Raw genomic sequence first — 10328 nt, 5'->3', positions numbered from 1 at the left:
TCACTGCCTTTATAATAGTGGCATAGGCACTTAGGTGTATAATTGTTCAATTAATATGATTACAAGCCAAAATAAGCATCTAGAAGCAGGATTTGGCTGATCTATTAAGGCCCCTTGTTTGAAAATTGGGGTCTTAGTACAAGTTATATGACCAAGCAGGGTGAAATTATTCTGTTATGCCTCTTCTCAGTCACATGCAGTTATCTACTAGAAAATGGTTAAAGTCCCTCAGGGCCATTTGTTTCATTCTAGAAATTTTTGCTGAAATTTGCCATAGAACTGCTTTGTGGAGCTGAAAATACAACACTACTACATTTTTTATTTTAAATGCATTGCAGTCAGAAAATATGCACTAGAGCCAGTCCTCCTCCACGCATCCAGGACCAATTATTTTGAAGTACTCAAATCGCTGACAATAGGAAGTGATGATTAAATACTGCAAACCTCTGTGGAACTATAGCCATATGAAAGCTTCTTTATTGGGCTTATACTTTAGAGGAACTGGAGTGGCAATCTGAAATAATTGTTGCTTCTGATTACCATGGGAACTAGACAGAGGTCTAGCTTTTTCAAAAGACAGACTGGTTGTGACTCACCTACTGCTTAGAAAGCATGATTGAGAACATAGGCTCCAACTCTGTGGGTCCTCCAGGGCTGGAGCACCCACAGGGAAAAATTGGTGGGTGCTCTGTACCCACCGGAAACTCTCTGCCCTGCCCCCCGGCCCCAGCTCACCTCCGCCTCTGCTCCGCTTCCTCCCCTGAGCGCTCCACTTCTCCCCATAGCTCCCAGTGCTTGCCGCCGCAAAACAGCTGTTTTGCGGCGGTAAGCGCTGGGAGGAAGGGGGGAGAAGGGGGAACGCAGCACACTCGGGGAAGAGGCGGGACTGGGGCGGGGATTTGGGGAAGGAATCCAATAGGGGCAGGGAGGAGGTGTAGTTGGGGCGGGGACTTTGGGGAAGGGGTTGGAATGGGGGCAGGGCAGGAGAGGGGCATGAGTGGAGTTGGGGCGGGGCGGGAGGGCACAAGCACCCTGTGGTGCTGGGAAAAGTTGGAGTCCATGATTGAGAATCTGAAGGCTTTTGTGGGTGAAGGAGAATGATACTTTGGCGATTTACTAAAATAAATGTATCCCATTTCAACCATGCCTGATACTTCAAAGTCTCTTTCATTAGAGACACAAGGTGAAATCAAGTCAATGGGAGTTTTACTATTGACTTCAATGAAGCCAGGATTTTACCCACACATTTTCCTCATTGGGGTGAAATTCACCTCTAGGTAGAGATCCCACAAAAGGCCTATGCCCCAAGAAAGTCCTATTTGAGATCTATTTTAAGGCCGTACGTTATTATTTATTGTTTGTATTACCGCAGCACCCAGGAGCCCTAGTCATGTACTAGGACCCTACTGTGCTAGGTGCAGTACAAACACAGAACAAAAAGAAGGTCCCTGCCCCAAAGAGCTTACAATCTAAGTGGGGCTTAACTGGGATATAGACCTCACACTACCCATCTCCAGAAGGGTGAATTTCACCCACGGGTGCCTATTTGACCACAGAGATTTAGATCTAAGCTTCAAAGAATTCAGCAGGATGCCACAAAACTGTATGATCTTTCAAGATGCTACTTATCTTACAATAGTTATGTAACCCCTTTGGGGTTTAGAGAGCATGGCCCCTTTAAATCTTTTTCCCAGGGGGGAGGGGGAGAGTAAGAAAAAGGAGGGAAACTCCAGGGAGCGGCACTGGAGCTCCAGGGAGAGAAGGAGGCAGCCGGCAGGCCCTGGAGAAGGAAGCAGGGAGAACCTGCCTGAGGCCTGAGCAGGACAGGCCCGATCGGGGACAGCCCAGGACAGGAGCCAGGAGCAGCACTGTGCCAGGAAGGACAGGCCGGAGCTGGACCCAGTATCACGGCTGCCCAGAGCTGTGTGGGGCTGTGAGCACTGGGGCTTGTGACTCTGCATTGGGAACGAGGGAGGCTGTAGCTAGTTAAGTGGGGAGGGGGTCGCTCTGTGGCTTTGCAGAGAGCGGCAGAAGAGGGCACCGGAGGGGTTTGCTGGGGAGAGTTCACTGGCGCCGAAGATGACCAGGAGCACCCAAGACTCACCACCGGACTGGAACTTTGTTCAGGCCTCCTGAACTCTGTGTGCAGACACATTGCTCAGTGTCTGCCCCTCCAGACTGTGCTACCACTGGGGCCTTGGCTTGAATGCAGCCCTGTTTTACTGCTCCCCCTATATTTCCCTTTGTTGTATTGCTCCTCTCATCCCTCTGTAAATAAATACCTCCCTTTGTTATATCCAGTGTACTTTTCCTGTGGGGGTGTGTGTTCACTCTGGGGGGTTTGGAACAGGTGCCCCTGGGGTGGAAGGGATTTCTCCTGCTGCATTCCTGCGCGCGCCTTCTCTTGGCCAGCGCTGCCTGCAGAGCAGACTCCATCTTGGCCACGAGGGCGCTAAAGTTACAGTTAATTGGTATTGGTGGTAACATGTCACCACAAAAATAAAATATTAATAAAAAATTCAGTGTACATAGGTATGTGCTACTGTATTTTTATTACAGATGGCTAGAAGTGGATTCAGCTGCCCAGTCAAAGCTGACTGTTACAAATAACAGGCCTGATTGTCTACTGTCTTGTACAGATTGGTCATTTATTTACACCTGTGAAAAGCTGCTTAAAAAATCTGAATGGTAGCATTTTACATCCACTCTGCACTAACTTTACAAAAGTGTAAATGATAACACAGGTGCATGACAATGGAAAAACCATGCCTGATGGAAATGCAGTCCAGCCTGCTCAATAAGAACATCATTACTATGCAATAAGTTTTTTACATCATCCAGGATTTTCCAATATGCAGTTGGTTCACTCCGAGCTGAAAGCGAAAACACCAAAGAGGACATCATCAGTCCAGTATAAACTAAACCGAATGCATATAATCATATAATATTATACACTGAGAACCCTGTTGGACTGGATGAGCATGAGGTGTTTAAATAATAGACATTATGGGCTAGATTGTGACTCAGATAACAGACCACACAAGGTAGGGAGTACATTCCCACATGGACTCCCCACATATTGGATCTGAGTGTATAGCTGTTGTGATAAATGAAGGGGGAGAGGGGGATAGCTCCCTGTTATGGACACTCAGCCAGCCAGTTAGCTATAAAATCCCTCTTAGTAGCTGTTCTCTACTTGCTTTACCTGTAAAGGGTTAAAAAGTATCACTGCTATGCATAAGTAAAAGGAAGTGAGTGGGCATCTGACCAAAAGAGCCAATGGGAAGGCTAGAACTTTTTAAAATTGAGAAAAACTTCCCCTTTGTCTGTCTGTTGTTGTTCTCCAGAGAATGGGAACAGAGCAGTGATGCTGTAAGAAGCTTTGGGCTAGGTATGAATAATTATCAGCTCATATCTAGAAACTACTCATTTGAAACCCCAGATATGTAAGTAGATCAGGAAATGTCTAGGAAGGCACGATTAGGTTTATCTCTTTTCTATTTTTTTTATGGTTTGTGGACTCCTCTATGCTAACCCAAAATGCTTTTGTTTTACTTGTAACCTTTAAGCTGGACCTCAAGAAAGTTATTCTTGATGCTTAATCTTTGTAAGTGTTTTTTTTTAAATCTAGCAATAGTCTGAGTTTCCAGATGTATTTTCTTTCTTTTTGTTTTTAATAAAATTTACCTTTTTTAAAAAAACAGGATTGGATTTTTGTGTCGTAAGAGATTTGTGCACATGTTGTTTAATTAGCTGGTGGCAACAGCTGATTTCCTTTGTTTTTCTTCCTCAGCTCTTCCCTGGAGAGGAGGTGAAAGGGCTTGAGGGTACCCCACAGGAAGGAATTCCCAGGTGCACCTTCCTGGGTTCTCAAAGGGATTTTGCGCTTGTGTGGTGGCAGCATCTACTCATCCAAGGTCAGAGAAAAGCTGTAATGTCGGGAGTTTAATACAAGCCTGGAGTGACCTGTATTAATTTTTAGAATACTTGCAGGCCCCCACCTTCTGCACTCAAAGTGCCAGATTGGGGAATCACCCTTGACAGCTGTAAGTACACAACAACCTGATTTTCTTCTGGTATAATAGGCCAGCAGCAATTATTACCTCCACTCTTGTAGCAAAGAGAAAGCAGAGTAGGATTTGTGACTTAGAGGTATATCTTTGAGGCACAGTCTTCCTGGTGCTATTCCTGGGGAGGTGCACCTGACATATCATCTCTTGCTCAAGACTGGACCTAAAATCATAATCTGTTTGAAGCAGAAAGTCTGATTTTTTAGCTGAAAGAAAGAAGAAATTGTTTGTTGTCAATTAACAAAAAACAAGCCAAACTGCACCAAACCATTTAGACTAAACTCAGTATAATGGGATTTTCCCTTCCCTCAATTTTGGGAAACTTTCCATTAACTGACACAAATGAGCTCAGGTGTAAGGTTTTTGGGCTCTCCCAAAACTCCCCTCTTTTTCTTCTCCTTTCTAAATTAAACAATCACAATCTCTTTGATCTCTCTTTTTAAAGAGTTTTTCCCCAGGTCCTTAATCATTCTTGTCATCCTTTTCCAAGCCCCCTCTAATTCTGCATTCTTCTTTTTAGATAGGGAGTCCAGCAGTGCAGTAGTGTTCCAGATGAGGCTATATCATTAATATTCTGTGTTATCCTCCATACCATTTTTATTCATCCTAACATACACTTATATAGTGAACAGAAAAATGGGTTGATGTGCTCATGTGCTGATGAATGGCTGCTACTCATATAGCAGTGCCCATGAGTAATGCATCCTACTGTCTCCAGCTGCCTAGGACATTGTCCACAAGGATGGGATGTAGTGTCCTAGGCAGCTGGAGATGGTAGGATGCATTACTCAGGGACACTGCTTTATGAGATTAGAGAGTATGTCTACACCAGGGGTCAGCAACCTTTCAGACGTGGTGTGCCAAGTCTTCATTTATTCACTCTAATTTAAGGTTTCATGTGCCAGTAATACATTTTAACATTTTTAGAAGGTCTCTTTCTATAAGTCTATAATATATAACTAAACTATTGTTGTATGTAAAATAAATAAGGTTTTTAAAAATTTTAAATGAACCTTCTTAAACATAAATTAAAATGCAGAGACCCCCAGCTTGATGACCAGGATCCACGCAGTGTGAGTGCCACTGAAAATCAGCTCACATGCCACCTTCGGCACGTGTGCCATAGGTTGCCTACCCCGATCTACAGTAATGCTGGAGATGTAATTCCCAGTTCTGGTAAATGTACATGCACTAGCTTTCATCAAGCCAGCATGCTAAAAATAGCAGCATAGCTGTGGTGGTGTGGACAGCAGCATGGACTAGCCACCCAAGTACTTACCTAGAGTCTTGGCTGGGATTGTATTTGCCCAACCTGCCACCTGAACTGCTATTTTTAGTATGCTAGCTCCATCAAAGCTAGTGCATGTACATTTACTCAAACTGGGAATTACACCTTTAGCTGAAGTGTAAACATACCCTCTGTGTTAGCAAGGAATCTGGGAAAACTCCTAAATTGTGGATTGACTGGACTAATTATGGGTGTATGTTTTTGACCAGAGAACATTGCACTGTATCTACAAATTGTTCAAAATGTTTTTCACTGCAAATAAGAGTCTCCTTACATTTTGTTCTTCTAAAGTTAACTTCTAAAGTTTGTTTCTTTAAATCACCCTTAGATGGAAAACTTCAGTGCGGGGAATATGTCGTCTATATGAATATAAAGTGCCATGTAAATTTTACAGTGCTCTAAGAGATTAATAATAGAAGTAATTAAAAAAACCCAGCAGCTCTTTAGCTGCATACAGCAACATATACAACAGTTTAGGAGAGAAAGCAAAGTGAAATATTTTATTCAACTGAAACTGCAGGAGGAATGTTGATGGGGCAGAATGCACTTCCCTAAATTGGGATTTAGCCAGGAAAATGTGATTAACACATCTATTCTTGCAAAAAGTACCATTAGATCTTTAAATCACTGTTACAAACATTAAGAACCTGTTATGTCTCTATCAAAAGGAACACTCTATAATAGCACAAAGATGTACAGGTCTTTGGAAAAGTGAAAGAAGAAACTTGCAATTCAAATTTAAGGACATACACCCAGATCCTCAACTGGTATAAACTGGTGCAGCTCCTTTGAATTACTCCAGCTGAAGTTCTGTGCAACCGTTGGCCAATAAGCTGTGAAGAAAAAAAGATGAAGAGGAACAAAAACATTAAGAAACAAAGAAAAAACCCCAATATTCAGAGGCTGGATCCCCAAGGGGCTGATCCTGTAAGGAGCTGAATTGAATGCCTCCTGAGAGGATCTGAAAAAACCCAAAATTAAACATATGAAAACAGGAAATGGTAACATATAGCAACAGAAACACATATGTACAATATGAATTCTTTGTAAATATCACTCTCCCAAGAGGAGTTTATCCCTGTCTCTTGTTTTCTGAGCCATGTGTGTGGTCTAGGATGCTGGTATAAGAGAAGTGCTGATGGAGTTTAGTTGCCTCCGTTCTCTTGATGATTCTTCCCAGAAACAGGATGGAGATGGGCTAGTAGTTAATGAAGTTATTGGCATCCAGTGATGGCTTCTTGAGCACTGGCTGAACTACCGTGTGCTTCAGGGTGATTGGCAGATTTCCTCCTTCAGGAAAGGCATTCATGATCTAGGTCCAGGGCCGGCTCCAGGCACCAGCTTAGCAAGCAGGTGCTTGGGAGGGCCACTCCGGGGAGGGGCAGCACGTCCAGGTATTCGGCGGCGGGTCCCTCGCTCCCGCTCAGAGCGAAGGACCTCCTGCTGAATTGCCGCAGATTGTGATCGCGGTTTTTTGGGGGTTTTTTTGGGTGGGGGGGCTGCTTGGGGCGGCAAAACCCCTGGAGCCAGCCCTGTGTAGGTCAGAAATGGGCCTAATTGTTCTCTGCCATCTGAACAAATCTGGTATTACCCAAGCTGCTTAAATAATAGGAATCCTTATGTGACAGGTAATGTAATAGCTATATCCATATATTAAACCAGTAATGAGCAGATCAGAAAGTTTCTTATCAAGTGTTAGTAGAGTTCTCAGCAGGAAACTTTCTTCAGCTTGTAAGTAAACAGATGTAATTTACTTTTCCAGACATTTATTATTACAATTCTATTTTTAACCCCCCAAAACCTACTGACTATTTACTATAGAGCAAAGAGCTCAAATGAGTGACTTTTTTTTGCCTTTGGGGTGGGAAGGTGGGGGTGGAAGCATGGAATCCTTTCAAATATTCCTTCTTTTTTTTTGCAGGCCTGTCTCCCAATAAATTACTGTATACTTTAAAGCCAAGTGCTCTAAATTGTTGTGATTCAAAATGCATGGTCATGTAGTGACCTTCATACGTTTTGGTTAAATCAGTGGGAATTTGCACATGATGACTGAGTATATAGTATAGCTTTTAATAGCTTACTTCTGGATGTCCAAATGTTCCTGTTTTGTTTTTTGTTTTTAAAATCAGACTTTACTTTATTGAAACATATTAATGGGTTGGCTTTTTGGATGTATGCCATATTATGTTCTGTTAGAAAAAGAACTTGACTAAAGAATTATGCAAAATGCTTTAATCATTTAAAAACATTCAGCCATGTGGAAATGTACAATTAGTTTGGTGTTTTGTGGGAAACTTACAGTAGTTGTGAAGTTAATGGGTTTTTAATGACCCATCCATCATTTAACACTATAGTACACAGAAGTAACAGAACGTTTACCTTATTGCAATTTACCATACATACTGAAATGCTCAGAGACAAACTTGAGGTACAAAATTTGAAGACTAATCAAACCTCCTCTCTAGAGTTTAGGAATGTGCAGATTTGAGGTTTAGTCCCGCTATCTCTGGCAACATCATCACTATCATCTTTGTATGAGAAAATATCATTATGATATTACACAAAGGGAAGACATAACACAATAATGTGGTTAGGCAGTAGTTATATTTTTCATTTAATGCTTGGTAAAGAAATAAAGCTGAAAGAAATAATGACAGGCAAAAATTAGCATTCCATTCAAAAATATTGCAATGAAGTACATTATTCCTATGTAAATAAATTTCCTTGAGCAATAATATATTTTTAAAAGGTAAAAATTAAATGTCAATAGTTGGTTCACTGTATAAAAGTGACATCTATAAGAATCTGATGATCTTATGCCCAGCTGATCCTACTCACAGCAAAAATATCCTTAAAATCTGCAACAGTACTAAAAAGATGCAAACATGTCAAATATATTACTCTGAAGTAAATTAATCATTATTTTTCAGTAACCTACCATAGGAACAAGTAGTAATGATTTTCTTATATAAAAACTATCAAAAATTGTTGGAGAAAATATATGTAGTGTAGTTGATTAAATCTGCAACATGGCCAGAGAGAAATATGCTGCAGATTGTCAAATTAGCTCTTGTGCAGAAATATCCACCATAAGTTTATTAACTCATTTTTCACTGGAGGACAGCAGAAGGTTCCATAATGCAACCATCATAGTCCAGTTGATTCCACACTGTACCATTAAACTTTACCCGTAGTTGTACCTTGCAACAGTTAAGATTTTTGGTGCTCTGAACTTTCTTGCTGGCTGGACTTATAAAAATCTTCAGCGGAAAGACAGATGTCCCTTAAGTTTAGATGAGTGATCTATGCCAAGGACTGATTCAAAGGAAAAAAATAGTTTTAGATGGACTGATATAACAATAATATAAGACATTAGCACTTTTAAAACAGAATCTGTTAAACATTAACTATGTCTTTGTTAGAAATGCACTAGGGGCTTCAGCGCCCAGATACTGCAAACATAGGTGTATGTGAGCAGTCCTGTAAAATTCAGTGGGACGCTTTACATATGTAAAGTTGCACATGTGTAAGTCTTCCCAACATGAGGCACTGATTCAGCAAGCAAGGGCTTGATCCGGCACCATTCAGGTCAATGGCAATTTTTCCATTGGTTTGAATGGGAAAAGGATCAAACTCCAAGAAATATACTTTTAAGTATATGAATAGTCCCGATGAAGCCAAAGGGATCATTCACATGCTTTAACTAACCATGTGCTTAAGTGCTTTGCTGGATTGCAGCCACAGTGCTTAACACTGCTCAAAACTATTCCGTTTAAACTGTTTTTGGTAGAAAAATTTTGGTTTTGATTAAACTGAAGTGTCTGCTTTCTATGGAAATTTTATTATTTGAGAAACCCATCACTTGAAAACCAAAATATTTTAGTTTTCAGATTAAATGTTTGAAACTTTGAATTCCCACTGAAACATCTAAATTTCCCATGGAAAATTTAAATGAAAAATATTTTTTCCCTTTCACTGAAATTTTCTGTGGGAAAAGCCCCCATTTTTTTTACCATCTCTACCCAGTATCTCGGAGGATCAAGCCATGGATATCTTATATATTATTAAGACAGCTCCACGGAAATAGTCTAATACCTCACTTGTTTTATGTATTTGGTGCCAAACCATGCCCTGACCCTTGCATTTGTGCTAAATCTGAAAATAAGTATTATAATCGCAAATGACCTGCTTCCATTAAAACATTCTTCAAGTCTACTGGCCTGATTCTACCAAGTACTAAATACCTTTACTCTCATTAAAGTAAATGGGAATTGAGGGCACCCAGCTTCTCACCAGAGGCTCTCAGTAACACTACAAGATTGGACCTTATTTCAGCCAGTACATTTATAATGGTGTTGTCAGTACTGTAAAGTACGTCCAAAAACACATGATAGCAACATAAGAAATGTAGTTATTGAATTCTTTTCTTTTTACTTAAAAATTCTACACATATAAAAAATTTTAAATCATACTGTACCTCCTGATGATTGAATCTTGCTATATTATTTTTCTCTAATCTTAAAGGGAAAAAAGAAAGGCATACACAGTTAAAATATAGCATATTATTAATTTTAAACACCATGGAATGTAATACAATGCAACAGGTTAATCATTTTCTATATCAACTGAATTTATTATTATCTGCTTGCATAGTGGTAGCATCTAGACCTCCCCAATCAGGGATCAGAGCCCCATGTGTCAGAACACAGACACTGTTTTATAAATATATATATCTTATATTTTATACTTAATATGTCATATCATTCTTTTGTTATCAAGCAAGAACCTTTAAAGCTAATGCATGTTCTCTCTGCCTCAAGAAAAAAATATCAAATTGTTATGGGTTCAGCATAAGATAGAACAGAACTAAATCTGAAATCAAGAAATCACTGCCTTGCTACTGTTGGAATTAAGCATAATTTAAGTAAATACATTCAGAACTATAAAGAGCACTAAAACTCCATAAATAT

At 40.3% G+C, this 10328-nt stretch overlaps 1 long non-coding RNA gene across 1 annotated transcript; it reads right to left on the bottom strand.

The window, feature by feature from the left end:
* Nucleotides 1-2542: 2542 nt before the first annotated feature.
* On the bottom strand, nucleotides 2543-9878 carry LOC120383234. Its single transcript, XR_005588382.1, has 5 exons — nucleotides 9836-9878; nucleotides 8559-8673; nucleotides 6109-6191; nucleotides 4104-4276; nucleotides 2543-2873 (listed from the first exon to the last, which is right to left on the bottom strand). It is a non-coding gene; the product is annotated as an uncharacterized LOC120383234 (long non-coding RNA).
* Nucleotides 9879-10328: the final 450 nt, after the last annotated feature.

The sequence above is a fragment of the Mauremys reevesii genome, linkage group 1, assembly GCF_016161935.1.
Source record: "Mauremys reevesii isolate NIE-2019 linkage group 1, ASM1616193v1, whole genome shotgun sequence".
In the NCBI taxonomy this organism is placed as follows: Eukaryota; Metazoa; Chordata; order Testudines; family Geoemydidae; genus Mauremys; species Mauremys reevesii.
The sequence above is the reverse complement of the archived record's forward strand: the minus strand, read 5'-3'. Positions and strand labels throughout refer to the sequence as shown.